This window comes from Gossypium hirsutum, chromosome A09 (genome assembly GCF_007990345.1).
Source record: "Gossypium hirsutum isolate 1008001.06 chromosome A09, Gossypium_hirsutum_v2.1, whole genome shotgun sequence".
NCBI classification, from domain to species: domain Eukaryota; kingdom Viridiplantae; phylum Streptophyta; class Magnoliopsida; order Malvales; family Malvaceae; genus Gossypium; species Gossypium hirsutum.
This window is the reverse complement of record NC_053432.1, coordinates 82,866,564-82,884,714: the sequence shown is the minus strand read 5'-3', so window position 1 is coordinate 82,884,714 and position 18,151 is coordinate 82,866,564. Positions and strand designations below refer to the sequence as shown.

Below are 18,151 nucleotides of genomic sequence, written 5' to 3'. Positions count from 1 at the left end.
GGTACAATTTGATAATGATAGGTGACTCAAATTGCTAATAATTTAGTTGAATTCATGTTAAGATAAGAAGGAAATGAAGATCAAGTAAAATAGTGATTGTTTTTATATAAATTAATTAATATGTATCACATTTAGGGAATGGATAATATAATATATATATATTAGAGAAAGATATAAAGATAAAAAAAACTATAAGATATTTGTAATTTAAAATTAAAAAAATAATAATAATTGTAGTCATTTGTCAAAATCTAGAGTAATTTTCAATTTTTGTAAAGTCTAGTAAGACGATAGAAATTAGTAATCAAACCTTTATTATTTACTATTAAAATTATTTTAAAACATTTTATATTTTATTAAAATAAACCCATTTGATCCAATGGATAAAATCCAAATTTTGAGCATTACATAAAGGAGAAATGGATAATAATAAAAAAGTTAAGAAAAATGGGGAAAAAAAGGTTAAGAATTTGATAGAAAGAGTTTGAATGAAGATTCTTACAACTCTTCATATGTACGCTTGTCTGGTCATTATCTTCAATGTTGTGTTCATAAAAAGGAACCAAATTTAAGACATGACATTATTTAGTGTACGACTTATCTCTTTTTTCCCTTTTAATTATTGATTTGTGTGTGAAAGAGAATTATTGGGTACAAAAGATAAAACTAAGCATAATTACACTACAAGTGCTTTTAAAATTATTTTATCAATTATAATATTGGAGAAGTTAAAATTTTTATTTTTAATTAGGCACTAGAAAAATTAATTCCCAAATTCTAGAATTTCCGAATCCGCCTAAATCATTCACCATAAGTTTTACTAATTTCCAAATTAAGGACTAAATGGCATTTTCTTGTTTGGGTGACTAAAACCCAATATGATTATGTTAGAAAATACTCAAATAGCTATTTTAGTGTTATTAAGTTAATAAATTCAAGCAAACATGTCCCTAAAAACGATGGGAACAGAAAGAAACATAGAGTGAGTTCGTTGGAAATATGTATATATCATTTTAGTTTTTAGTAAGTTTAAGATGCATGAATTCAGAGAATATTTTTAAAAAATTAACTCTGTTTTTAGAGAATTTTAAAAATAATTTATAAGCAGATTGAGTCTTAACTCGATTGACATGAATATTATTATTAATGTAGGAAGACGTGGGTTTGAGTGTGTTGAAATGCATTACCCTGCTATATATAGGTTGAGGAGGAGAAAGTTTTAAAATTTATAAAAATAGAGATTTTTAGATTAGGTCTCTACCTTTCGTCTTCTTTTTTGAATTATTTTACACATGTTCATTCAAGCCGGGTAAGGTTAGGGTAATTCAAATAGTCTAATTTACTATTTTAACAATAATTTTATATTAATATTTATATATTTTTATAATTAATTTAAGTTGAATCGGCTTAACCAGAATTAAAAGAAATACTATGTCCCAAATTCATCTTAAACGAATAGTTTGGACAAATATATAAAGTAAAATTATGATGGAAGAAGAAAAATACAAAAGGCATAGCAGGGGAAATGATCATATAAAGGAAGGCATCTAATGTTAATTAGTGTGAAACCTTTTGAATTTTCATTTTCACTTTTGAAAGATGTAGGGCTATTGCCAACAAAATCCCTATATTCAAGGGGAAGCAAACAATAATCAAAAAGTTTGAAAAAAAACACACCATACCCTCCCTAGCTTTCCACTTTCCTCACACAACACTAATGGGGCCAAACCTAATATTCAATCTTTTCTTTTTCTTCATTTATGCACAAAGATTATGATGGGAAAGCCTAAACCATGTTTCATACATTACAAACAAGCCATTAATCCAATAGCTTTGTGTTTCTTTTTAGGCACAATGTTGGATCTTTGATGTGTCAAGACTTATTTGATTTCACTTTAGTGAAACTTACTTCCATTATGAATATTTATATTATTGATTTTTTTTAAATATTATTTATCACTTTTTTTTTATAAAATATATATATATATTTTAACTTTTGGGATTCCTATGCTTTGAATTGATGTTAAGAGAAACTTGAATAAAAATAAAAATTGTTAAATTATTAATTTTTTATTCAATCAATTTAATTGGTTTGTTGTATTTTTTTTTTTACTTTTTTTTTGTGTTTAAGTGTTAATTTAACGTAAAATGTCAATTTCAAAATTTGGAGTCTATAGAGAGTTTTATCTCAATATCACTTTCAGAACAAAATTAAGCTTAGACTACAAAATGGATGAAGATGCTTATAGATATATAAAAAAATACTACATATTTAAATAATTATAACTATAATGAAATCAATTCAAATAAATTCGTAATATATCTAAGTCAAATCAGCATATTATGGACTTAAATCCAGAATATATTTGAGAGAAATCTAGACATGGTGATCACGAAGGATGAAACTCAACTCTAGGTAGCAAGGCGCCTCGAATTCATAAGTTGTAATATTATGTAAAATATTTATGAATTTAAAATTTATATTTTTAGATTTTTTAAATATAATTTATAAATAAGTAATTATTTGGTATACTAAAAGTTGAATTTAACACTCATAAAAATTTTAACCCACAAAGTTAAAAATATTTCTCAATCAATTTATTTGATTTACAATATTAAGCATTTAATTTAATTTAATTCAAATTTTAAAATTCATGAATTTAGACATAAAATTTCTTGGACAATGAAAGAAAAAGCAATTAACCTTTTTGTGTGTTTTTGAACTTTTGATTATAGATATTGATAATTGCATAGGAGATGACTACCTTCATAATTAAAGGTTTTATTTTAGTTGAAATCTTTATTCATGTCCTTAGATCTTATTTTCCCCATAAAACTTGCTTTATATATCTCCACTACTCTATATTCTACTCATTAATATCGTTCATCAAATTTACTCACATTTCTTACTCATTGCTCATAGTTAATTGGTGGGTGAGAGCTAAATTGTAATTTTAAAAAAATACAAATAAATACGTATATAATTACAATTGCAACTATAAATAATATGCATTCGAATAATTATGATTATTATAAAACATGATCGAATTAATATTTTAACCTAAACTACAATAAATTTAGATAGGACTCAAATACGAGAAGACTTGCATTCAGGGGCGAAACAAAAAAAAATTTAGGGGCCGAAATTAAATTATAATTTTTACGATAATAAAAATATAAAATTTAAAAAATTAAATCAAATTTTTATCATTTTTAGAAGGTCGAGACCCCTGTCAATCTCCTAAATTCACCCATATTTACATCATAATAAAATATGGATAAAAAACTTATACATAATATTTAGGCATGGTAAGACTCGACGATAGGATTTTAAAATTTTCAAATCTCTAAGTATCAATCTTATATTCAAGCTAAAGTCTAATTAGTAATTTTTATTGATGAAAATTTACTTTATAAAACTGAAAAAAAAAATATAGTAGAGCTTTTTTTAAAAAAAAAAATTCTGAGATAAATAATTAAAGTTATTTGTTCTTAAAAAAAATCATAAGATATCTAGAAATATGATAAAATGGGAAATAATTGTATAAAACAATGACATCACATTATATGTATCATTTTCCCAATAGTTTAATGTCACGTTAGCAATTTCATCCTGAATTTCAGTATTTTCACCCTAAAAAAAAATTAAATCCAAATGAAAACCCTATAATTCAAGATTAAATTGCTAACATGGCATTAAACTATTGAAAATAAATAATATCACTGTTTCATACCATCATTTCTCTAGATAGACATCGTAATATTTATACATAAAAAGTTAAAACAGTAAATTAACGGAAGAAAACTTTTGAAAATTTTAAATTTATTCTTTCTCAAATCAAATATTAATATTTGTTGAATATTTAATTAGTAATTAATTTGAAGTTTTTATAATGTTTATAAATTGAATAGAATCACTTTTTTTTATATATATATATTTTCAAATATATAATTAGTTTTGTTCATTTTCCTATTAAGAAAATTAGTGAATGTATTTAAAAGGTCCCTCTAATATAGGGATCTGATTAAATTAATCTCTCTATTATTAAATGGATCAAAAAAGAATCAAATAAGCTAGAGTTAACATTTACTATATAAAAAATATTATTTTCTGTTTAACAGAGTTAATATATTTAAAGTTTTTATGGTTTTATAAATGAAGTCTTTTGTTTGTAGTTAAACTGCAAATGAAAACAAATTCAATGCATCTTTTATACATTAAATGTTAACTTTATTACAATTTAGACTTATTTGTTTCTTTTTAATAAATTAGGAGCTAAATTAATCTATTTAATAATAGAGTGACTAATTTAATATAGTCCCTATAATATACGTACTTCCCAAATACTTTAACCCAAGAAAATCACTATTAGTATTTGTATTTAGAAAAAGGAAATAGCATATCTTTGCAAGCGAACTGCCTTAACCCAACCCAAAACATTTCTAACCCACCACTTTTAATTTAAACAATTGTTAAAATATTCTCTAAGTCCTTGTGGTTTCTATGCATTTAGAATTTAACCCCTCTATTTTTATTGTCAAATTTGAATCCTCTACTTTTTTCTTTAATTTGAAAATGCAAGTGTAATTTTTTGTACTGTTAAATTTTTTACTAAAATCAGGTCCATTATAATGTCATCTACTTGTTACATGGTTATCAAGTGAGTATTTTTTATTGAAAAATATCATACCACCGAATTTAATACAATAATTTTAATAGTGTTAACAATTGAACCTACATTTTTAAATCTTAAAAATATAGAAACTATATTATTAAAAAATTAAAATTCAAATATAAAAAAAATAAATTTCGTATTTTAACCTTTAAAAACCAATTATTCTTTTAAAAAATTACAATAAATAAATTATGATATTGTGAATATATAATTAGATAACTCTCTTTCTTTCTTTCTTGAAGAAATGGGTCTTCTGGAATATGCTAATGTCATCATACAATTTGGCCAAACTTTGGTCACCAGTACCACCCTAATATTTTACAAATATAAATTTATATGATTTATAATATTTTTATATTTTATTCGTATAAATCATACTCATAAAATATTTAACAAATTAAAAATATATAAATTATCAATAATTTTGATTCAAAATTTTACATTTATTATCAAATTTCACAATTAAATTATTAAATAAAATTATATAGAGAACCCATATGATGACTTGGTGGTCAATAGTATTCACTGTCCCATGTGTGACCTGAATTTGAGTCTATTTAATCTTTACAATTCACAAAAAAAAATAAAATTATTAAAAAATATAAAATTTAAACTATCAGAAGTGGATCATAAAGTCATGTTGAATGCCAACCAATTAAAACCAAATAGGGGCAAATGTCAAAGTAGGAGTGCCACTATTACCTCTTATCTTCTCCACCCACAAACACCTTATTTGTTAGCCTAATCTGTATCTTTAATTTCTAAATACCTAATCAAATTTATCTATTCATATTGTACTTTTAATAAAATTGTACCTAATCAAGCTGTACTTCAAAAAAAAATCTAAGCACATTGTACTTTTTTTAAGGTTTTTTATTTTATTATGTCACCCACTTCAATTTATTTTATTTTATTTTATTATATTTGTTTTTTATTTTTGAAATATATATATATAACAAAACATGTTATTACACTTTAAATTTCTTTCCCTTTTCATAAAAAAATTAAAATAATTGAGATTTTTATAAAATACATTATGAATTATTATTTGATATATAAATCGCGAAAGTTTTTGAGTTTTAGAAATGGAATTAAAAAATTCTCAAAATGGAATTATTATGAATTGTAATTTTATGGGAATTTTAATATTTTATATCTAAGAATTGACAAGAATGAAGATTTAATAGCAAATTCTTTCTTCTCAATAATTTAATATTAAATTCAAAAAATATAAAAAAAATTAAAATATATATATATTACAATGATTAATATGTCCTTAATCCCTTATCATAAAAGACCCAACATTGTTGATGACAACAACTATGTATTTTAAAGTTTGAAGTTAGTGATAGAAGACATTAATAATGAAGGTATATCATTTTGTCAATGTATGTATCACTATCCTATTATTAATATATTATTTTTAAGATTTCTCAAGCAATAGGATCCACAAAAAAGAGAGAAATATATATTTTTTGTTCATAAAAAATTAATAAAATTCTTGCTTTCCCTTGTTATTGCCTATTGCTTTAGTCACATTGACAACAGCTTAAATATAATCTTTTCTTAATCTTCTTACAATCATATATTAAATTAGTAGGTGCATATCATAGTTTAAAATTAATCCCATTATTGTCATCAAAATTAATTTTATTTTTTGCAAGGAGATTATTTTGTAAAACTTTGACTGTCATTTTTTTAATTACATGACTATCAAATGAGTATTTTTCTTATTTTAAAATTTCACACAAACTAATTTAATCGTGTTAACAATTGAAGCTGTATTTTAAAATTTCAAGAAATAAAATGATTAAATTCTTGAAAATAAGCGTAGATGGACTAAATTTTAAATTTATAAAAATATAAAAAATTACATTATATTTTAAAAAATAAAAATACTTGACTTGTATAATATACCTTCCATTAATTATGAAAATATAATATCCATAATAATACCTTGTTTGTTTGTATCAATTACACCAAAATTGGTGTCTTAAACCATGGAAATTTTTTTTTCTCCATGTATCTAATAATGGAGATGATGACTGATGAGGACATAAAGGTGTTTGATTAAGAAAGCTATTTATATGAAATGATGGCAGTTGGAACTGTTGTGGTTTGGATTCTTCTTTTGGGTATATTTTTTTTAATTTTATTTTTGGCAAAGCCAAGCAAAACTTTGTACTAATATTGTTTTATTTATTTGTTTTTTTTACCCTCTATAAGGTTAGGTCCACTTTCAAGAAAAAGAAATTGTATAATTACCTATTTCATTATAGTGTTTTATATATAAAAATTATTATTATTATTATTATTATTTTGCTAAGATATATATAATATGGTTGAAGAATTCCATTAAAACATTTTGGCCCCATTTGTGGTTAGTTTGAGTGCGACATCTACATTATGATCCTATGATATTATTTAATGCTCACAAAAATTTATTTTATATTTTTTAAATGTTAATAATTATTTAATATGCACCTTTAATTGATTTTAATTTACAGACTTCTCATGATTATAATAACTTTGAACTAAAAAAGTGTAAGAAGAAACAAACTATCAGCCAAATAATAAAAAATAAGAGTTCGTTTTTGAGTTAGTATATTAGATTTTATGTTTCAAAAAATAATGATAGTTAAATTAATTTATTAATGAGAAATTATATGATAAATGGATAGTTTTAGGTAGATTTGTTTATGGGTCAGGTCGAAAGTCCATTTGAAAAGTGAGAGGATTGAATAAAAATATAAGTTTAAAAAATGAGTTTGGACAAAAAAGAAGAAGACCTGTTTAGGAAATAGGTCAAGCCTCAAGTAAGTTTTTTTTGGTTTGGGCCCGACCCAAATTTGCAAAGAAAACCAGTTGTTATGCTGTTGTTTTCCCACTATTTGCTGCAGTTTTCTCACTGTTTTGTTGTCATTTTACTATTATATATCTCTTGTTTTTGTAACAACCTAATCTTTAGTGGTGTCGGAACAGTGATTCGAGATCACTAAATCCGACAAATGAGTAGGAAATATTATTAATTTAGTGAGTATAAGTTAAATGTGAAGTTAGGAAAAATTTTGAAATAGTGAAATGTACAATATATATATTAAAATAATTAGAATTGAAAACGAGGTATCGAGACCTTGGGAATTTTAAATCGAGTCATAAATATTTTTATAAATATTTATGGAGTGTTAATAAGTTAGTATTAAAGTTTCGTCAAGAAATTTTAAAGTACTGATAGCTAATTGAACAAAAAGGACTAAATTGTATCAAATGCAAAATTGTGGGAAATGATTAAATAGCTTAAATGATAAAAGAAAGAGGGTTTAAAAAGGCAAATAGACCCAAGGTCTATTTGGGCTGGACGGCAAGAGCATGAAATCACCAAGAAAATAAGGGAAAAATTGAAAAATTGCAAAATTTACTTATAAAGCTAGGACTAAAGTGGAATTATCTAGATTTCTCTTTATTTTTCTGCATTATCATCAGCAAAAACACCATGGAAGAGTTCCCTTAAGCTGGTTTTTCATATTTTTACTGCAAGTAAGTTCAATTCTTGATTATTTCTTGAAATTTTTGTGTTTTTGTGACTTTTACAACTAGGTCCATTTGTTGAATTCATTAGTTCTTGATTCTATGAAAGAAATTGAAAGTTTCTATGAATATGTGCTGGAAGTATATGATGATTTGATATAGAATTAGAGCTTTAAATTGTTTATATGCTGATTTTATTGAAAGAATTGAATAGAAAGTGAATGTTTGGGACCTTAATTGTAAAAGAGTTTGAAATTAGAGTTTTATGTGGAAATTCTGAATTTCAATAGTTATGAAATAACTTATAATGTCTAGAAAAAGTATTAATTGAGAAAATTAGTTTAATTGAGGGGTTAATTAAGTAAGGACTGAATTGTATGAACTGTGAAATTTGGGGCAAAATGAAAATCAACATTTTGCACTAAAACAGTTTTGGACAGCAGCAATAGTCTAACTTTGAAATATCTCCAAAAATTGTAGAAATATAATTAGAGGATGAATAAAATATGAAATTAAAACTTATTGAGTCTAGTTTCTTATAGAAGAAACGGTGTAAGCAATGAAATTGTAAACTTATTGAGTCAGAAGATATAATAAGTTTTGTGAGACAATGTCAGAATGATTTCGGGTTCCCCTGTTCTGACTTTGGAAAATCATAAAAAATTGGAGAAAAATAATTAAGGGATTAAATTTTATATTTAAAATCATTAAAAAGTCTATTTTCAATAGAAATAAGTGGGAACATCATCCGAATCTCGTACAATGAGATAATTAATTCTTAGTGAAGAAGGGTCGGAACTATCAGACAGCAGAACAGGGGCAACTTCAAAGAATAAAATGTACTTATTGGCTAAATCAAAAATTCTGAAAATATTATAGTAATAATATAAGTAAGTCTAGTTTCAGGGAAAATTAGCGGATCTTAATTTCGAGTTCTGTAGCTTAAGATATAAATAATTTAGTGACTATGATGCAAATGAACAGTTTTGAATATACATAAGTAAATAGTGAAATTATTGATAATGTTACTTGTTGCATGTTATATAAATTAAGGATGTGGAATGGAGAGGAGAAGGAGGAAAATATGTATGAATATTCAGCTAGCATGGCTAATTTGTATGTTTTAGGCTCATGGACTAAATTGAATAGAAGTAAAATTTTATGGGCAATTTTGTAAAAAAAATGTTAGAAATGACCAATTTGCATGCAATGGATTATTTTATTATTTAAATTACAAAATTGAATGAAATTATTAATTTAGCTCAAGATCAGGGAAAAACATGTTTTAAGGATTAAATTGAAAAGTATTGAAATTATGGAAAATTCTGACATTTTATAGAATTCATAGGTTGTTATCAATTTGTGTGAGAATAACGGCTGGAAATAAAGATTAAATTGCAATAATTTTATTTTATTTTAACCTAAAGATGAAATCGCCATTAATTAAAAGTTTAGGGATAAAATGATAATTTTGTTTAGAGCATTAGTTGAATGTATTATAACATGAAATAAATGAAAACGACAATTAAATTTCTTTATAAAGATCCGGATGACTTGAATACGAGACTTGAACGTGGAAAAGAAAAGATATCGGATTAATGAAATATCTGATAAATGAATCGGTAACTCCGGTAATGCTCCGTAACTGTATTCCGGTGACGGATTCGGGTTAGGGGCGTTACAATTTTATTGTTAATTTTGCTACTATTTTAGAGACATTTGCTTGTTAAATTACACCTATCTTAGTGTTATTTAAGTATAAAAATTTTAATTTTTTTTTCAATTTGTTTATAATGTTTTTAGTGTTTTTGATGTATTATATATTTTTAAAATTTTTTATATACAAAATGAAATAAAAAAATTAAGGGCAGGTGGAGTCTGGATTTTAGCATTCATATTTGGGTCAAAATTGAGTAAAAATTTACACTCATTTTTCGAGTCGGGCTTGAGCCCATCAATCTGGCTTAGAATTTTGTTAGGGCTCGACTTGAACTCAATCTAACCCATGGACAACTCTAGTTTTAGAGGAATGGATTAATTTTTTTATATTATATACAAAATTTAAGGTACATAGTTACCTCTATATTATATATAATTTTGGTATTTTAGTACTTTCACCTATTGATTTGGTATAATTTAACTGATGAGATTAAACTCAAAGCATTAAACCTTAAAAATGATAAAATTATTATATCATATTTTTAAAATTATAAATTAATATAATGATACCTTAAAAAATATTATAATTCAATTTTAGTTGTATAATTCTAACTTCACACCTAAATTCAATTAAGGTTTTTATTAGACTAATATATTAAATAAGCCCTTAAACTTGGTCACTTTTTTTACCTGAGCCTTATATTTCTACTACAATCAAATAGACTCTTAAATTTTAATTACTACTCTAATAAACCATTAAAACTTTAATTAACATCCAAATAATCCTTTAAACTTTTATTTGAGCATAATTCTATCTAAATGATAATCTAAGTTGATTCACATTGGATCCAAATTATTTATATTTCGATAAAAAAATTTAGTTTGAAAATATGTAATTTATTAAAATATAAAATTCCAAAAATTGAAAACAAGATGCACAATAACAACAAAAACTCAAAAATTAGAACGTAATATAATGCACACAAAAAATAACATAATTATATAAATAGGCTTTCAACTTGAAGTGGGCTTTCAAGTCCACTTGCACAGCCCTTTTTTCTTGGTGTACCGTCAAATATGAGCGTCAAATTGTAGGTCCATTCAATATGACAATGAATTCAAGGAAATTCCATTTAGAATAATGGCAACGCAATTTTTATTTCTTGTATAAAATTAGGGTAAATTAATTAGGGATAAATATAAAAAATTATATATCAAAATTTAGAAAAATGGCGATGCAGACTCCCCCATTGTCCCCAATTCAACCTCTCAGTATCTGTAAATCGTTTAAGAAATTCCACCATCACCACTTGAAGAACAATGGTTTCCTCCAATGATTCATACAAATAGCTTCTTCTATTCGTTTAAGACCTGGCAAAGTATGAAAGTGTTGAAGATCAATGTGTCACCCTAAGGATTGATTCACCATTGAATTGTAAGGTGCTATTTGGTATAGAGCTTGATACTACTTTCCTCCACATGATGTTTGTGATGAGCAGCTCGGTTCGACTGATGGGTGGTTTCGCCATCAACTCCTTTGTAGGCCTCTCAGTGACGAGAGACAAAGCAGCCAATGTATTCATATATAGGTTCCCCCACAATAGCTGGACCTTAGTTAGAGGACTGCACCTTCTGACATTGCTGCTATGAAGTCGATACAAAGTGCAGCCACATTTACAGTGAGCAGGAACCGAATGAATTTTTGGATGTTGGTATAAACACATTTTCCCCACCACAAGACCATGGTGACTGAAGCGAAATTATCGTCTAAGATGATGATATCTGAACTCTCTTTCGCAACTTCAGTTCCTTGAATTCCCATGGATAGACCGATATCTGCTTCCTTGAGGGCTGGGGCATCATTTGTGCCATCTCCAGTGACTGCAACGACTTGCCCTTTCTGTTTCAAGCCTTGCACCATGAGGAGTTTATCGGATGAGGTGGATCTTGCCATGACTTGGATTTTCTCAACTTTCTCCATCCTTTCCTATGGGTTATAATTTCTGAATTCCTCACCTTCTACCACTACACAACTAGACATGTCTTTATCAAGCTTGAGAATCTCACATTCTGCAGTTATGGCTATTGCTGTGAAAACATTGTCACCAGTGATAATTTAATGTAAAATAAATGTTAAATATAATTGAGCATTAATAAAAATGTGCATTTACCTTCACGGTAAGTTCTTTAACATGTTAAAAAAGGATAAATCTTATAATCCCCACTAAATTTTTTTAAAGAGAAAAACATAATTCTAAGAAGTTTTTAGAAGTAAAATTATAGGTATATTACAAGTGCAAGCAATATGCAATTACAATTACCAATACGTAATTAAAAAAATATGAGTAGAATTCTTTTTTGTACCCAAGTTTAAATTTTAGAGTCTACATTATTGAGAGCTTTGTATCTGAATATCACTCCCAAATCCAACAGAACTATGCTGCTATAAAGTTTATACAAAGTGGTACATTTAAAGTGAGCTGGAAATGAATGTATTTTTGGATGTTGGTATACAGACATCTTCCCCCCACCTCAAGACCGTGGCAACTGAAGCGAAATCATCCTCCAAGATGACGATATTCGAACTCTCTTTCGCCACTTCAGTGCCTTGAATTCCCATGAATAGACATATATCTGCTTCCCTGTGTGCTGGTGTAGTGGTGCAGCATTTGTGCCATCCCCAGTGACTGCTACAATATGCCTTTTTGTTTCAAGCAATGCACCATCAAAAGCTTATAAGTTAAACAAATGTGAATGCCACCAACAGAGGCACTTCTGACTTTGTGAACCAGGTTTACTAGGCATATGCTCTCGGCAGCTGACTCTTGATAAAGCATGGGAGATAAAACCCCATTGAAGGAAACACTTTGGACTATTTGAGGACCGGTCAACAGCGTGACGAATAACATATCAAAAGCTTCTCTCGAAGCCTCAACAATAATAATGAATATTACTATCTATATTTTTACATTTTGGTACTTAATGATGTTAAAGGTTCTGATACTTGTTTCAACTTTTTTTTTAATGAGGTTAAAAAATTCGCCACGATGTGGCTCAAATTAGAATGTGCCATATAACATATTAAATTAATCATAATGTGCAACATAAAAATTAAAGATATTTAAGATAAAAACATTAAATTTAAATTAAAAAACACATTTAATTTTCACTCACTCTTAATCTGATGTTGATCGGTATTCACTATTTACGTGGCGCTATTAAAACGTGTATTTATATATTTTAGAATTTTATTAAAAAATTAATTTTTGAATTTTTTTGAATTATTTATATATTATATATTATTTTTAACATTAAACAAAAAATATTTAAATATAAAAGTGAGAAAATAAGTAAAATTTAGCATTAAGCCTTTGGAGATGCTAGAAGTTTGAGATCCTTCACATAGAAGACACTAGATTTATTATAAATTAATTATATTTTTTAAAAATATTTATGCATTTTTATATATTTTAGAATTAGGATTAAATTGAGATCATTTATAAATTTTAATGTTAACTTGTTAAAATTATGATAAAATCGATATAATTTGTAAAAGTTGATGGCTGAGTTAACCTCAAAATTTACAAATCATCTCAATTTGTTAGCTTTTTTTCCCAACTACAGGTCTCCCTAGGATCAATCTTCTTATATATTTCTTTTGTCTTCTCAACCGATGCCTTTGAACTTTACCTTTAATACCAGCTACCATAGGGCTAGAATTTTAGTTGGCAAACCGCATGAGCTTATGCAAAATCTTTATTTTAAATTCGTCTAAGTTAGCCTAAGTCTTAAAAGTGAGAATTCTCTTAGGCACTAAAATAAAGAGGAAGCAAAGTCAAATAAAAAAGAAAAATGAATTAACTAGAAAAGTCACAAGAAAGCTAGGCACACCAAATGCTCAAATATATTCAATGACTTTAAATGAAATTATTACAAATGAGGGAAAAATCCTTGTTTATAGTTGAGCTCTTCCAAATCTAACAATATAATTTAAAATATATCGACAGTTAAGATAAACTCTATATAATTTTATCCCTTAAAATTAACAATATTCACTAAAATAACTCTAGTTTTACTGGTATATTTCACTAAACTATCAAAGCTTCAATTAAATGAGTTTCTTCATGTATTTTACGGACCGAAACAATTCAAATGAGTTAAATAAATCTCATCTAATTAGTTTACCTTTATGGGAAATTATATATAAAATTGGTCATGAACTTTGATCCGAAGCACGTACCATTCCATTTTAGATAGCTGAAAATGGGTTTCTTTGGAACAGGTAAGCACTTGACAGCCCAACCAAGAGGACAAGAAGCAGCTGCAATGGCGATGCATGCTCCCCACTGTCCCCAATTCAACCTCTCCGTATCTGTAAATCGTTTAAGAAATTCCACCATCACCACTTGAAGAACAATGGTTACCCCAATGATTCCTATAAACATCTTATTCTTGTGTATATCATCAAATACGTTCTTCTTTTCGAGCTTTCTTGCGTTAAAATTGTTAAAGACCTGGCAAAGCATGAAAGTATTAAAGATCAATGTGTGATTAACCTTCTTTGTCACCCCAAAGATTGATTCACCATTGAATTGTAAGGTAAGTAGAACTGCTATCTGGTATAAAGCTTGAGCTAGTAGGTTCCTCCACATGATGTTTGCGATGAGAGGCTCGGTTCGACCAACAGGCGGTTTCTCCAACAACTCCTTTGTAGGCAGCTCAGTGGCCAAAGCCAAAGCGCCCAATGTATCCATATATAGGTTCACCCACAATAGCTGGACCGTAGTTAGAGGGACTTCACCTGTTGACACTGCAGCTATAAAGTTGATACAAAGTGCAGAAACATTTACAGTGAGCAGAAACTGAATGAATTTTTGGATGTTGGTATAAACACATCTTCCCCACCTTAAGACTGTCGCAACCGAAGCAAAACTATCATCCAAGATGACGATATCCGAACTCTCTTTCGCAGCTTCAGTGCCTTGAATTCCCATTGATAGACCAATATCTGCTTCCTTAAGTGCAGGTGCATCATCTGTGCCATCTCCAGTGAATGCAACTACATGCCCTTTCTGTTTCAAGCATTGCACCATGAGAAGTTTATCAAAGGGAGAGGATCTTGCCATGACTTGGATTTTCTCAACTTTCTCCATCCTTTCTTGTAGTGTATACTTTCTGAATTCCTCACCTTCTACCACTGCACCACTAGACAAGTCTTGACCTGGTTTGAGAATCCCACATTCGGTAGCTATGGCTCTTGCAGTGAAAACATTGTCACCAGTGATCATTTTGATGTTTACTCCAGCATATTGGCAATCTTCCACTGCTTTCTTCACTCCAGGTCTGAATGGATCCTTTATACCAACCAATCCTAACAGGGCCAAGCTGTCTTCTTTAAGCTTTTTCTGCTCCTTTAAATTTTGGTACTCTTCTTCTGGAACTTGTTTATGGGCAAAAGCAATGCACCTGAGGCTGCTGGCTGCCATGCCTTGAATAATTTCCTCGAATTTCGTCCTTTCACCATCATCGAGATCTTTCACAACTCCTGAAGCATCGTAGTAGCTTGAACACATTGCTAGAATCATCTCAGCAGCTCCTTTCCAGTGAACATGGACAGTGTCATCATCATTCCTTTCAATCAAAACACCACTTCTTCTTCTCTGAGAAATGAAGGCTTCAACTTGAAGTACTGCGCAACTCTTCTTCGTTTTCTCCACATCCATCTTCAGTTCCACTACAGCCCATGAAAGGATTGCTTTTTCGGTAGGACTACCTGAGAATTCATATTCTGTTCCTGGAGAAGCTCTATAAAAACTGCCAGTAGTGTTTAAGGCAACACCTTGATGGATCAAATCAACAACAAATGGAGAAATTGAGGAAGCTCCCTCTTCCATAGATTCCTGACCGAGCCAAAACTTCGTAACTTCCATTCGGTTGAGTGTGAGAGTACCTGTTTTGTTGGTACAAATTGTGGTGGTAGAGCCCATTGTTTCACAGGCAGAAAGCTTTCTCACCATTGCTTGATCTGCCACCATTTTCTTCATGGAGTAAGCCAAAGTCAGCGTGACAACCAGTGGCAGTCCTTCTGCAACGGTGGTAATAGCCGTAGTGGCAATACCCACAATAGCATTTATAATATCAGAAGTCTTTGCCTTGCTTCTATGGAACTCCCGGTTTCCCTTCTCATCTTTTGTATGGCCTGTGAAGTAACGAACCAACAAAACAAGAAGAACCGGGAAAGCAACTGCTAAGCCAACCTTAGCAATAGATAAGGACAGCTTGTTCAAATGTGCTTGTAAAGGTGTCTGTTCATTGGTTTCACGGCTGATTTGGCCCCATGTTGTGTTCGAACCAACCGAAGTAACAAGCATCCGAGCGTCCCCATGAGCCACTTTGGTCCACGACAATAGGAACGGATTTTGGCTGCTATTTACCTCAGTATGCCCAGTTTCTCCAGTCATGCTCGATTCATCTACTTGCAGTGAATGGCCATCTAAGAACAACCCATCAGCAGGAACCTGATCTCCCATCTTTAGGCACACAATGTCTCCAACAACGACATCGAACATCCGAATTTGTTGGCGCTGACCTCCTCGTACAACATCAACCAGAATTTTGTTGTCGGTTCTTGACAACTCCTTGAATTGTCAGTTCTGCATATAGTTACTTATAGCAGAAACAACAATGGGTAGAAATACAGCCGCGAAATTGCTTCCAACCTCATACCAACTGTCTTTGTGGCCATGTGCTTTGATTTTAAACCCAAGTGAAAGAGCTGCACACCCCAAAAGAATCATTACAGCGGGTTCTTTAAGTGCTTCAATCACAAAATGGAAAAAGCCCTTTGTTGGAGGTTTGTTGTAGGTGTTGGACCCGAACGTATTACGTAGGTGTGCAACATCGTCGGCACCACCTGAAATGCCAACTTGAGTGTCAGTTCCAAAATTAGAAGCCACACCATTGACGCCACCAAACTCCTGCAATCTGTCAAGTTTTTTCTCTTTCACTAGCTCAATGAGAGTTCTTTGATCAATTTGGCAGAGAGGATTTTCTTGCATAACATTGACCGAAACATGAGATGGTGAGCGACGAACAACTTTGGCTTCTTCTTTGGGTGTTGGGGACTTGGTGAGAAGAGATGAAAACTTTTTGGAAGCAAATATGGAGTGCCAGGCTTTATCGGATGTGCTAAGCGAGGGAGGGACTTGGATCGTATGTTCAGAGCAAATTAAGTTTGGTTCAAAAATGGTAGTCATTGGAAAAGAAAGAAAAGCAATAAAGCAAGAACAAGATGGTAAACAAGATGGTAAACAAGATGGTAGACAATGAAACAGAGGAAATGTTTATGTAATGCTCCGACTTCAGTTTCCTCCACAGAAGAAGCAGCCGGGAAGCCAAGCCGTATTTTATCTGCCAAGCCGTATTTTATTTATTATTATTTTGACTTCAGTTTCCTCCACAGAAGAAGCAGCCGGGAAGCCAAGCCGTATTTTATTTATTATTTCGCGCTTCAATTCTCCCAACTTATTTCCTCCAAGCCTGGTTGCTTTAACCCATAAAATATCAATAAAGTTATTAAAAATCATAAAAATATATTTTTTATAAAAATTAAAAATTTTATTTGAAATATAAAAAAAAGTAATTTTTTTAAAATTTATAAAAACATTTAAAAATTATTAAAAATTTGTTCGAAATATAAAAAAATAAAATTTATTATAAAATATAAAATTTATAAAACAATATAGAAAACATTTAAAAAATATTAAAAATATAAAAAAAATTGTTAAATTTTATTATAAAAGAGAGAAAAATATAGAAAATAAGATGGTAGGCAATGAAATAGTAGAAATGTAAGCAACAAAGCAAGGACAAAATGGTAAACAATGCAACAGAGGAAATGTTTATGTATTGCTTCAATTTTAGTTTCCTCTAACAAGCCGTAGTATTTTAGCCGAGAATCTTATTTCTTCCAAGCCAAGCCGTATTTTATTTGTTATTTCACGCTTCATTTCTCCCATCTTAGTTCCTCCAAGCCGGGATGTTTTAACCCATAAAATATCAATAAAGTTATTAAAAATCATAAAAATATAATTTTTTAATAAAAATATTAAATTATTTGAAGTACAAAAATATAGTAAAATATTTAAGAACATTTAAAAATTATTAAAAAAATTTTAGAAATATAGAAAAATAAATTTTATTATAAAATATAAAATTTATAAAAGTAGAAAAAATTAAAATTTATAAAAAAATATAGAAAACATTTTAAAAATATTAAAAATATAAAA

At 28.7% G+C, this 18,151-nt stretch overlaps 2 pseudogenes; both read right to left on the bottom strand.

Annotated features, from left to right (window-relative positions):
* Positions 1 to 11,077: 11,077 nt before the first annotated feature.
* On the bottom strand, positions 11,078 to 11,976 carry LOC121206058 (putative calcium-transporting ATPase 13, plasma membrane-type; annotated as a pseudogene).
* A 419-nt stretch (positions 11,977 to 12,395) lies between these two features.
* Positions 12,396 to 16,958, bottom strand: LOC107928475 (putative calcium-transporting ATPase 13, plasma membrane-type; annotated as a pseudogene).
* Positions 16,959 to 18,151: the final 1,193 nt, after the last annotated feature.